At 42.8% G+C, this 13533-nt stretch overlaps 1 long non-coding RNA gene across 1 annotated transcript in view; it reads left to right on the top strand.

Annotated features, from left to right (window-relative positions):
• LOC131421003 (uncharacterized) overlaps window positions 1-13533 on the top strand; it is a 66060-nt gene that overhangs the window by 17456 nt on the left and 35071 nt on the right. The window contains exon 4 of the long non-coding RNA XR_009223731.1: window positions 4986-5129. This is a non-coding gene — a long non-coding RNA (uncharacterized LOC131421003). The remainder of the gene's footprint in view (window positions 1-4985; window positions 5130-13533) is intronic.

Raw genomic sequence — 13533 nt, 5'->3', positions numbered from 1 at the left:
GAGAACTCCTTTAGGCCAAGCACTTGGTCTTTGTCACCTTTTTGCCCTTGTTACTGCGTGTGCCTGGCACAGAGCGGGCAATCTATGGGATGACGATTTGGTGGGCTGTAGTGACAATAATGATTTCAAACCCATCCTCTGCTCTTCATGGGATCTAAGTAAAACATTCAAGTAAACAGCCTCCTCTTTACCTCCCTAAAAGCAGCCAGGATGATGCAGTTGCCTTCAAGACCGGTGGGTGAAGAGGAGGAGAGGCTGTGTTTTACTGCATCCTTCCCGTTTCAAGGTTTCTCAAGGGCTTTCTTTCTCCCTCTTTGTTGGATAGCTGAGAGTCTAAGTAGGGTCGATTTTTTTCCCTGCCTCTGATTCACTCCAGGATTGGAACAGCCACTGTGTCTGAGAGAGAAGACAGTGCTCGTGGGGATGGAAAGAGAATGAGGGCATGGGTTTTGATTAGAAATAAAGAAAAAAAAATAGGAAAATGCTTTCTTCAAAGATTTACAATGTGTTCACTCAGTACACCTTTATTTATTGCCCAAAGCTGATTTCTTTTAGAAGATTATTTTGGCATAGAGTCTATAAGTAAAGGCAACTTAACAGAATTGGAAAATTCTAGGCCAAGGGGGGCCTTCGAAAGTCGTCATCCTCCCCAGTTCATCTGTGTGAATTAAAAAAAAATTCGTGGGGGCAGAGGGTGATGCAAGGAGGAATCGGTCAGTTTGAAAGCCAGCAGGAATGCGATTTGAGGCTGCTGCTGTAAAATCTTTATCTTTTACCTAATGGTGCCTGCTTCTGATCAGCTCTTCTTGGGGAAAAAATTTTTTCCCTCTTCTAACTACACATCTGACTGCACATTTGTCAAATGTTGATCAAGGGCTCCTTTTTCTTTTAACAAATTTGGTATATCCATTCCAAAGCATCCCTTCTATAATTAATAACAATAAGATCTGGTTACCTGCGGAGAGATGAGACATTGAAAAAGAACCAGGGAAAATACAAGATGGTACCAGAAGCCAAGCAACAGTGTTCTCTGCCTCCTCCGTCTCCCGCCCAGGCTGCACCTGCTACCCAGAGACCCGCCTGCCTCCGGGGGCCTCTTGTCCCCTTCACAGCTCCTCTTGATGCTTTGTTTGTGAAGGAGAAATAGCGGGGCTGCAATGAGAAGATACATCTCATTTAGGAGGGAAATAGGCGTTTTGCTTAGGTTTCCTATTTCAAACCGAAAATGACTCCCTGATTGGTGTAGACAGATTTTTGTTGTTGTTGTTTTCATTATTTATCCAACATATTTAACCTGAGCCACTCCCCTATGGTGCTGTGTCCAGGGGATGGCTCAGAAGGACCCCTTTTTCTCTCAAGATGTGCTCACAAGTGCCCAGTTCAGGACCTGGAATACAGGAGGTTTTCAAGAAACAGATACTAAAACTTTGCACCTTTGCGGAGGAGCAATCTGTTTGGGTTCATTGTGATGTGTTTAGGTAAAAGTTCTTTTGGGCAAATGGTGCCAGAGGTACCAGTTGTATGTGGCAAATTTGGGTGATTTCCTTTGGTATCTCAAGTTCTGCTTCCTCAATGTCAATATTAGTCATGCGTTATGGATTAAAAGACTCCAATCATTGATTTACGTTTATGTAGACAGAATATCTCTGGAAGGATACCTGAGAAATTGGTAACAGTAGTTACTGTTGGGGAAATAAATCAAGAAACTGCTGGTAGAGATCGGAAGTAGACCATATCTCACTGAATAGCCATTTTGTATTGCTGGAATATTTTTTCAAGTGACTATATTGCCCACATAAAAATAATTAAAATATGAAAGAAAGATCCTAATGGAATGTCCATACGTAGGCACCATGTCCACTTTTTCTTTCTCCTCTCCTTTGGACCATCCTACACCCCTCCTATCTGGAATGGAATGCTGTACTCAATGTGCTTACCTAAAACCTTGAGATATGAGGAAGGCTCACGGATGGTAGCCCAGGGAAACTGGCTTGCTTTTGGACAGTCACACATAATGAAGGAGAAAACCTGGAAGTTACAGCCTACCTGGCTCCAGACAGCCTAAGAGGACACAGGGCCCAGTTTACAGGCTTATGAGGGTAATCAGTGGAATCTAGGGATCTATTAGAATTAGCATTGTCTTCCCACCTTCCCACAAATGCACATACCGAAGATGTAATATGGGACAAATACAGCCAGAATTGCATAGAGCAAGGAGCTGTTTGCACCTGGTTTGCTGGGGGCAGATCTGCTCCAAGTGCCCCTGGGTGGTGGTCTGGCCACCTACATTGATTTGTGGGCACATGAACCCTTCCCCCTTCCACCCTGTAATCTGTAACACAGTCATGCCCACTCCCTCCATCGGGCTGCACTGCGGGGAGGACCAGGCCCTTGGACTAGAATGGCTCAGGGAGTCTGCAGACAGGAAGAGATGAAAGGTCCCTCTTCCAGCTGATGTCCAAAGCGGATTCTTTGCAATGTCCATGCATCTCTTGTCCCTGCACCCCCAGGACTACAGCTCGCCACTCACGGGCAATGCCACTCAGGGCACACGCCTGATATCCTCGAGCTGCTTCAATTTTCCTTCCAGATCAAGACTGACCAATTTTATCAAGATTTCCTTGAGATAAAATACTATACTTGCAAAACAGTTTTAAAAATAATATGGGCAGTGTTATTTGCCTTGGACACTTACCAACTGAGGGCCTGTCCTGTCACTGGTTACAACTCAAGCATAGAGAACACAGGGAGAACCACAGCATCCTTTTTGTTAAATTCTCCTCCTCCAGATGAACTGCTCAGGACAGACTCAAGTCTAAGGAAGAGTTGATTCTGGCCTAGACTGTTCCAGGTCTCACCTGGGAAATTTGTTGCACTTTTATATAATACTAACAGCTACCTTTTGTACCACTTGTACTTTTTATAATAATCATCATAGCTAATATTTGTTGAGGCTCTCTCCAGAGGTCAGGTACTATTTTAAGGCACTTTTTATGTTTGATGTGTATAGATTCCTCCAAAGTACATGTGGTTGAAGATTTGCCACATTTTTTTTTTTTCTAAATTAAATCAACTCTGGTCCTAATGCTGCATTTTGTTTTGTTGTGGAAAAGTCCAACTTGTTAGTCTATCCCTCCCTTGGGTTTTACCAGGACCCTAGGGCTAAAGCAGTACAGGAAAAAGGAGCAAGAGGCCTCTATACATGAAATAGTGGGGTCTCTGCTGAGGATAGTCACTGCCTGGAAACTTGGAGTCCCTCACATCTGGACAGCTGCGTCAGTGGCCAGGCTTGCTCCTTGCCTGGCTGGCCATGGGGACGCTCCTTGCCATGTAACTTAGGATCCACACTTCATAGCCATTCCTACAACCAACCCCATCTGAGCTCCTGCCACCTCAGTGCACTGTGTCCTCGTGATTCGGGTCTTTTCTTGGGGAAAATACAAAACCAGTGTTGGGTTATGGAATCCTGACCTCAATCCTAGGGAATCAGAATTGTTCAGAATTAGGCTACTACCGATCCTAAAGAATCTTAGGGAATCCGGATTCTTGGGAATTAGGCTACTGCCATATCCTCTCTAGCCCTCCCACCCCAGAAAAATCAGCTTAACTGCCTGTGATGGTAATTTTACGTGTCAACTTGACAGGGCCACAGGGTGTCCGGATGTTTGGTCAAACAATATTCTGGGTATGTCTATGAGGGTGTTTTTGGAGAAGACTAACATTTGAATCAGTAGACTGAGTAAAGCAGATTGCCTTCCCTAATGGAGGTGGGCCTCATCCAATCAGTTGAAGGCCTGAATAGAATAAAGAGACTGAGTAGGAGGAAACTCCTCCTGCCTGACTGCTAAGCTGGGACACCAGTCTTTTCCTGCTTTCAGACTCAAACTGGTGCATCAGCTCTGCTGGGTCTCCAGCTTGCCAGCTGCAGATCTTGGAACTTGTTAGGCTCCGTAATCATGTGAGCCAACTACTTATAATATAATAAATTTCTCTCTCTCTTTCTCTCTCTCTCTCTCTCTATGTATATATATATGTTCTATTTCTCTGGAGAACCCTGATTAATGCACTGTCCTTTATGAGACCATACCTTGAATAACAAAGTCTTATTTGGGGTTGTCTCCAAGGAAATGGGAAATGAATTGGTTTTTCACACCTTAATTGGGAAAAGCTATTGCCTTTTTCTAGAAAGAGCCTACTCTTCAGGAACCAAGACCTGTCTAACCCTTGGGGCAAGAATGGGAAATGTTTCTTTCATTCCTTTTAGAAAAATCCATAGAAGTAGGAAAAATAACACTACTTGCTCAACGGTCACCCAGTCATTCACATGGTTTACCTTCAATTCTCACAATGACTCTTTGAGCAAGGGATTAATATTGCGATCCTTTTCTTTTTCATGTGAGGAAGCTGAGGCCCTAAGGAAGTCAGGTAACTAACTTCCTCCAAGTTGGTCCTACAAGTCATACCGGGTGAGGTCAGGATTTGCACCTGGACAGGCAGACTCCAAACCTGGGGGCTGCCCTCCTCTGGAAATTGCTGTGTGTGTATTTCAGTGTGCAAAAGTGGACTGCCTATGAGCTTGTGAGACAGTCTTGGGTGACGATTCTGGCTTTGCCACTTCCTAACTGCATGACTTTGGATACGTTGTGTAGCCCCACCCACCCCCTTCCCGGTGCCCACTGCGCCCTGGCCACACTAGCCCTCTTTCTGCATCTTCTTTCTGCTTCCATCATAGGTCCTTTGCCCTTTCTCTTCATTCTGCCTGAAAAGCCCTTCTCCATCGTGTTTTCATGGCTGACCTGTCATCATTGAGCACTCTACTTAAATGTCACCACCTCTGCCCCAGAGCATTCTAGCTGAAGTGGTAGCCCCTCTCCTAACAAATTACTCTGTAACAAATCAAACTACTTCTTTCCCTTCATAGTGCTTATTTGTGCTTGAAATAATACTATTTGTTTAAGTGTTTATGTTTTACTTTTCCCTCCTAGAATGTCAGCTCCTTGAGGGTCATTGTGTCTTTCGTATTCACCACTGTATCCTTAGCATAGAGAAGAGTCAGCGCCCGGTCCATAATGGATGTACAGTAAACATCTGTGAACTTCCTGACTTGCTGGCCCTCAGTTTATTTTCAGGTATGACATCGGGCTGATATTACTAACTTTCAGCATCGTTGTTACTTGAGAGAATATGTGCACGTAGCTCAGGGCTTGGTGCTCAATAAAGAGTACCTGTTCTGGTGATCATTGGCTGCTTTTCTTTTCACTATCCAAGAGCTTGAAAAAATGTGTCACTCAACGCAATCTTAGCAGCAAAGTGGTCCCTAAAGCATTGCCTGGCCTGTCCTCAGCCTTGGGGAAAATAAATTACATTTTCTATCTAAGGGTGATGTAACATTGCCACAAAAGAAACTTTATCTGTTTAGCTCTATCCATCATTTTTCTCTCCCTACCCCTCCTCGCATCTTCCTCTCTGGGAAGGCGCTCACGTTTACCACGTGTGTTATAATCTCCACTGTATTTTTGTCTGCCATGATGATTGATCTTTAGCTAACAAACCAGCTTGGATGGCGGCGCGGCTGCTGTCCCACTCTGCATCTGACGGAAGGTGTGGCTGCTCTGTAAATCATCGCTGGGAGATGCAGGCCAGGTGCTGCTCGGGCACAGCTTCGGGAGTGTTCTCTTTCCACAAAGCTGTGCTCTGTCAAAGAGACTCCAGGCACTCCCGCCATGGCTGTCTTTTCCAGGAGAGGTGGTGGCATTTTTGTCTGCCCTAGGATTATGGCCAGAGTGGAGTTGAGCTTTCCTAACTGGTTCCTTTGCATCCTTGAACTTGCATAAATCAGAACCCGGGCACAACACTAAGCTCAGGAAGCCAGGGCCTCCTGGGGTCTTGGTTTGGTCTTTTTGTGACTAATTATAATACTCAAAGGATTGAAAAAGGGTCTTTGAACGTATTTTAGCAGTTACACTACTCACACTTTGTTAGTAAGTCCTCCCCTCCCTCCCCCATTCATGCCATAATGAGGGATCTGTCTGTCAGGTCATTTGTATGATCTCTGGCAGCGCCATAGATAGAATCCAGCAACCTCGCACAATGATGATGATGATGATGAGCACTAACATTTGTGAAACCTTACCAGGTGTCCTGCACCATTAATCAGTTTACATACGGCTGCATTTAATCTTCCAGGAGTAATGAGCTAAGAAAGCAGGTCAAATGCCTATTTGGTGGGAACCCATGCAGACTGTAGAGACAGAATCCTGATTTTAAAATTCTGAAAGGGCCAGGGGTAGCATTTATCCAGTGCTTACACCAAGCTCAGCCCTTTCATGTAAGGTATTTCTTCCACCAACCTTGCAACTTAGGTTGCCTCTTACCTACATTCTTACAGGTGAAAACTGAGACTCGAGAAGATTTAGTGGCATGTCCAAGATTGCACATAGTTGTGAAGTGGCAGAGCCAGGATTTGTCAGGTTTGTCTGACTCCAAACTCTATGGATGGAAATGGTCTGAGCAGGGTCAATCTTGTACTTAGACAGTAGGATGAGAAGTTCACCTACTAGAAGAGTTTTTCCTCTTGAGCCTTAGAATTTTCTTCTATTTCTAATACATAGGCAAACAGATTTCCACACACCCATGTCTAAGAGTAGAACTAGACAACCTTTCCCAAGCACTATGAAGCCGGAAAGATTGAACTATTCAAACCTTTCACTTCATCATTATTTCAGCTTCTAAACTTGTCATCTTTATAGTCTATTGAATTAATAAGAGAAGCGAATACTCGTTGACACCGACAGAGCAGTGCACTGTGTATTATATAAAGTGCTCTGTGCAACCCCATCTGATTGCTATAGAGATACAAATTCATACTTTTCACCATCATAACCCATAATCATAACCCAACATCCATTCAAATTAGAGCACTGTAACTGTTTAGGAGCAGAAAAAAAAAAAGCTTGCTGCTTTTTACTGGTTGATTTATTGTTACATGACAATATTGGGTATATTAAATTTTAATATTGGTGCTTTTTCACCATAAGTCTTGTGCTGATGAGCTCAGAAATTATTTCACTTTAAAGGGGACATTTATGGCACTGTATAGGCAGGTAGGTAATTTCTTCCTTTGAGAAACTCGTGGATTATTTTCCTTCTGAGGTGTGAGAACTTTTGATTTGCACTAGGTGTGTCATTTGGGTGCAAAAGAAGGGTGATTTACTGTTCCATTGGCATAAATAATGTTCTGTTTGTTTCTGCATCATTTTCCAACACCCACTCTCAACAGTGTCCCACAGTTTACTAGGCAGAGAATTCAGCCTTTTACTGTAAATGCCAGGGAGAGACAATGGAAAAAAAAACTTTAGATTTCAGCCTAATGTTCAAATGGTTCCAATCACATTGGAGAGAGATAATCCACTTATGGCGGGCTAGTGCTACAAAGCCCCTGTCCTTTCTAGTTCATTTCTTGGAACCATTAAAACCCTTTAGGGAACATGGCAACCTTCTGATCCTTATGATGAGATAATTCCCTGGATAATGTATGCTTTTACCAGAGACAAGGCATCTCTTCTGCTGTGGTTACTTCCCATCCACCCAATTTTCTCCATTCTACTCTACTCTGACCTTTTATCACCAGTTTTTAAAAATTTATGCCAATCTGTGAAAATATCATGCAAAAATTCTGGCATAACACAACTTTCTGGAGATCTCTACAAAACAGATATGACAGAAAGTATTTGTTGCTGATCCAATGTCCATTTTCTCTTTCTTCCTTAGTTACAAAAGCTGATTTTATTTGGCGTGACAATATGCTTGCCTGATGAGATATAAATTTTCCAGCTTCCGTTATGACTTGATGTGGCCCTTCTGGCTAATGAAACAGCAGTTATTGAGTAGATCCTCTGGAAACTAGAACAGTGAGATGAACAGTTGATGTGTGCCCATTTTTGCCTTTCTCTTCTAACTTTTATTTCCTGTTGGATTGTGGACAGATGGCTGGGTCTCTAGTAGCTGTGTTGAAAAAAGAGGTAACCTTCAGTTCTTGTAATAACGATGGTGGACAGAATGCTAGAAGAAACCTGGGTGCCTAATTACTTAGTGGAGCCACTATGCCAATCACACACTACCTACTTTAGGTCTTTTAGTAAATGAGAGAACACATTTCTGCTTTATTTAAGCAGGTATCGTCATGTCCTATTATGAGCATCTGAGGAAGCTAGTCACCATGCTGTGAGGACACTCAAGTAGCCCTATGAGGAGATCCACGTGATAAGGAACTGAGGCCTCCTGTCAACAGCCAGCACTGACTTGTCAGCCTTGTGAGTGGGGCCATCTTGCAAGTGAATCTTATCAGCCCAGTCAAGCAGTCAGATGACTGAGACCCTGGCTGACAGCTTGTCTATGACCCCATGAAAGACCTCAAACCAGCTAAGCTGCTCCTGAATTCCTGACCCTTAGAAATTGTGTGAGATAATAAATGTTTATTGTTATTTTAAGCTGCTACAGCAATATATAAACAACACAGATTTTAGTATTAGGTGCGTATTCTTATGTATGTATTTTAAAACTGAGGCATCACGTGAGTAATCTAAAGCCTTGATATTCTGAAACCCTGTAAAAGAAAATAGCCACAAAAGAATTAAGTGCCTCCCCTTTTTAACGTATCATAGCTAAATATGGTTGCAGACTTAATAGCTTTTTAGCCATTCTTATGAATAGAGCAGATAATTATTCTCATGAATTTCACATTCCACTAAACAGGCATTTTCTTAACTGATCATATAGCAAGAAGGAATTAGACTAAAACACTCATATTCTCCTCCTACTCCTTTACTATTATGGTCCCCTTCCCAGCTCTGGAAGGCTGGAGTGACCCATTGGACTCCAGATCACAAAGGACTGAAGATTCCCAGAGCACTTCCCTCGCCTTCTTAATGATCCTCAGTGTTTCACAGGGAAAACCAGCCTTTGGAAAGGAGCATGGCTTCCCAATTTCAAGTTCAATTTAACTTAGGGGGAATGAAAATGCCTTCCCAATTTAAAGTGAGGTCTACATGGTTACTGTCTGAGTTCTCTGATGATGAGCCCCCAGCCATTTTCCTGATTTTCTTAAACGCTTGTTTCCAGATACCCGGCTTAGCTTTACAATGGCAGACACGTTCTTCCAGCTGCCATTTTGGACATCTGGGTTTGCAAGTCTTAGTCCACTGGGATATCCATATTTGACTTGAGGAGGGAGATGTGCGGCATGAGCCTCTGTCCCTATTCCTAAGCTCTTTCTATGAAACTCTTAGAGACAGACCTGAGGGTCCTGCCTTGAATGTGCTGCCCTTTATAGAACAGGATAATGCTACTAATACTCAAGGGGCATTTTCTCATTCGGGAGCCATGATGGGGTACTCTGAGCAACCTAGACTCTCCCCTGCTCCTGCAGTGAATGGCAGGTCAAGGTTAGGCGTATAGGCAGCATTGTCTTAATAGTTCCAGATAGAACACCAGTCTGAGTTGGGTCTGAATACTGGCCACCCCTTAATGGTGGTGTGATTTAGGTCAAGTTTCTTTATCTTTCTAAGCTTCAATGTCCACGTTCAGAAAAGTCAAGTCAGTACTAGTACTTATCCCATAAGTTGTGGCAAGGTTTAAATGGAACCACTTATCCATTAAATGATAAAAGAAGGTGTCCATTGGATGCCAGGCACTTTTCTAGGCATTGGGAATAGAGGGATGATAATAAGTAAGCAAGTTCTGCCTGTAATTATGGAGGTTACCATCTAAAGGATGGATGTGTATGATATATAAAGGAAGCAGAAAATAAGATAATTATAGAGTGTGAGAAGTCCTGTGAGGAAAATAGAACTCATGGATGTATGGAGAGTAATGGGGGGAGGTGGGTTACTCTATGTTTGGTGGTCCAGAAACCTTCGCCAAGGAGGAACTGAATGAATGTCAGTCGTGTAGCCCAGTTCCTGGCAGTAGTTGAGAACCACACAAATGCTGTTATCCTTACAAATAAAAGTATAATCTTTTATTTCTGCTACAGTCAGAGGAGTTTGCAACATGAAGGGAGTTATAATCACCTCCCCTGTTGTCTTTCGCGCAGCCTCCAAGCAGTGGGGCAAGCAGTAAAGCAAAGTGCTTGGAGAAAATGGCTTTGTCACTCTTCATGTGGCCTTGCTAGAAACCAGAGAAGGGGAGAGTCCCTGAATTGAATGTGAACACTCAAATTATCCTTAACAGGAGGCTTCAGATGAAGATGTTTCCTTCCAAGATTCTGTGATATGCTGTGAGTATAAATAGATGGGAGTTGAAATTCACTGGTTTCTGGGTAATAGTGAAATGGGGCCTCCATTGTGACCACAAAAGCACTCAGGATATTGTCCCATTTATGAGGAGGGATCATTTGGTGAGCCCAGAACCAGAGATGCCCAGGGAGTCATTCAGACCCACTCCTTCTCCTGCAGGCCTGTCCTGGTGAAGGGCTCCAGCATTCAGCCCACAATGGAGCATCTCCTTGAGGCCCTCCCTCCACCTCACACCCCACTTTCAGGTGGCCATCAACTCCTGCAGGTTAACCTCTACTGTCTCACGCATTCCATTTGCTTCCTCTCCATCTCTACCGCCATTGCCTCCTCTAGGCTTCCATTGGCTCTCTCTCTCTGGCCCGCTACTGGCTTAACTTGAAAATCTTGACTCTAGTAGTTTTTAAAATGTTAAGATCTTTAAGGGCAAAAACCAGGCTGTCCTCTCTTTTGCGTACTGTCTGGTAGTGATTCCTAAATTATGGACTGAGGATGCCTTGGAGCAATGGCTTAGGAAATGTTGCAAGAGATCCTTGGATCTGTTGTCTGTCTGTTGGATAAATAAGTGTATTAGTCTATGTGGGCTGCCATGACAAAGTACCATAGACTGGGTGGCTTATAAGCAACAGAAATTTATTTCTCACAGTTCTGGAGGAGGCTGGAAGTCCAACATCAGAGGGCCAGCATGGTCGGGTTCTGGTGAGAGCGCTTTTCCAGGTTGCAGACTATAGACCTCTCTATGTATCCTCACATGGCAGAAAAGGCTAGGAAGGTCTGTGAGGTCTCTTTTATAAGAGTATTAATGTCATTCACAGGGCTCCACCCTCATGACCTAATTACCTCTCAAAGGCTCCACATCCTAATATCATCACATTGGGGGATAGGGTTTCAACATATGAGTTTTAAGGGGACACAAACATTCAGTCCATATAATACACATATAAAAATACACATATAAATATTTTCAAATATATGTAAATGCTGTCTTGATTATAAGATGCAAATTTATTTTAAAGAGTTGCTGAATTCGTAATTGATTTTTTCAATTTGTATATTTTTAAATAAATGCTAAAAATAGATCTTTAATCCTATAGGGGTCTGTGATCTCTTTTGCATCTATACATGGGTCTTCAAACTTGAGAAGGAGTCTTGGAGCACCATCACCTGTGGGAGGCACAAGACTGATGATTCAATGGGCACCTGCTGCAGCCCATGGTGCTCAATGAACGTACATGCCGGTTCAGACCAATGGCTTGTTTGGGGGTTTGAAGTGGGGCCAGTGAATTCTGCTCTAATTAAACACTACTATGATCCTCAAAGTAGGTCAAGGGATGTAGAAGCAAGCTACCTGGCCTCTGCTATCCTCAAGTGCTGTTGGATAATCTAATCTGGGCCCCACTTGGGCACCATTTTTGTCTTGGATGATAATGGGAATGAAGTGTGCTCAGCTAATAGAGTAAACACAAGGGGACCTTAAATGGCAGTTTTTACCCATTTGTATTCGTTTGAAGGGTTGTGTCAGAGCTGTTTCCATATCTGCTTGTTCTGTTTATTCAGCATGAATGTCTGGAACATACAATTGTTCTGCTAGCTTTTATCAGATGCTCTGTCCCAAGGTACCACAGGGAATATCTTCATTATAAACATAATAAGAGGGAAACAGGCTGCTTACAGAAGCCGTATGCATATTGCTAGAACTTGCCTTGTGTTACGTACTGGCTGCTAATTAGAACCTAGCTAACAGTGGCAGGATATCAAAGGAGGAAGTGATGCACACGAACATGGTAGAATGTTCTGACAGGAGCCAGGGTGACTGCTCAGTTCAGAGTTTGCCTGCTGAAGAAAAAGACCAGGGGAACATCACGAGGAGCTTCCTAGCTGTGGATTTCTTGTAGCCTGAGAACCGAGCAGGCACGTGCTTACCTCTGGGAGAGACCAGTCATGTCTGTATCTGTCCTTCCCCACACATCTCCTCCTGGCCCTGCAGGATGGCGCCATTCCTTTGATCCCTAAGGCTGCTGTGAAGTTGTACCTTCTCAGAGGGGCCAGAAAAGGAGTGTCAGAAAGGGAAGCAAAGGCATTTTGCCCCCTTCTGGATTATGCTTAAAATTTGCATTACTATGATTAAAAAAAATTATACATAATGCAAAATATAATATTATGAATATCCAAATAATCCCTGAGTACATAAATAAAAAGTGAAAGTTTCCCTTTATGTCTCTACTTGATCCCACTTTCCCATCCAGAGATAACCACACATATCAGTTTGTTGTGTATCTAGAATCTATTTATATATAGTATTATTTTATATATATATAGTATTCTTTTTTTAATGTATGCAAATAGAGTCACACGGCTTGTATTGCTTTTTTCACTTACTGTGTCTTGAAAATCTTTCCATGTCAAGGAGTGTGATGTCAACACATTATGACTTAACTCATTTTTTATGACTGCTGCATAATATTCCAATTATGGATGTATGTATTATAATTTATTTGATAATTCTATTATTCACAACATTTTTTAAGACTTCGAGGAAGAGCCCTAGGAGGATTTTAGCTCTTTATATTTCCTTTCTTTTTTCTCCCCCCTAGTTTCTGCTATTCCTACTTTTCCTTGCTGTGAGAGGCTCAATAATGGTCCCCCTAAATCTCTAGAACCTGTGAATGTTGCCTTATATGGAAAAAGGGCCCTTGTGATTAAGGACTTGAGTTGGGGAAATTACGCTGAATTATTTGGGTGAGTATGTAATCATCACAATGTTCATTATAAGAAGGATGCTGGAGGATTTAGAGAGAGAGGTGAGGGCCATGCGATGATGGAAGCAGAGATTATAGTGATGCAGCCACAAGTCAAGTGATGTCAGCGGCCTTTGGAAGCCGGAGGAGACAAGGAACAGACACACTCCTGGAGCCTCCAGAAGGAACCAGCTTGCAGACCTATTGATCTGAGCCTGTGCGACTCATTGTGGACTTCTGCTTTTGTAAGCCCCTAAGTTTGTGGTAATTTGTTACAGCAGCCATACAGAACTAATACTCCTGGGTCACCTGGTTGTATCCTTTGAATAACTGGCGGTACCTTCTTACCATTTTTAAAAAGATACTTTTGGAAAAAGAAAAAAATCTTGACTGTCATAAAGACGTAAAAATGAACACGCACTAGAGATTTTATTTCACTTATGAGGAAACCAGGCAGATGTTACAACGGGTTCAAAAATGAAGTCAAATAGCACAAACGTATA

The sequence above is a fragment of the Diceros bicornis genome, chromosome 24 (genome assembly GCF_020826845.1).
Source record: "Diceros bicornis minor isolate mBicDic1 chromosome 24, mDicBic1.mat.cur, whole genome shotgun sequence".
Classification (NCBI taxonomy): Eukaryota; Metazoa; Chordata; class Mammalia; order Perissodactyla; family Rhinocerotidae; genus Diceros; species Diceros bicornis.
Note: the sequence above shows the minus strand (reverse complement) of the source record. Positions and strands in the feature narration are given on the sequence as shown.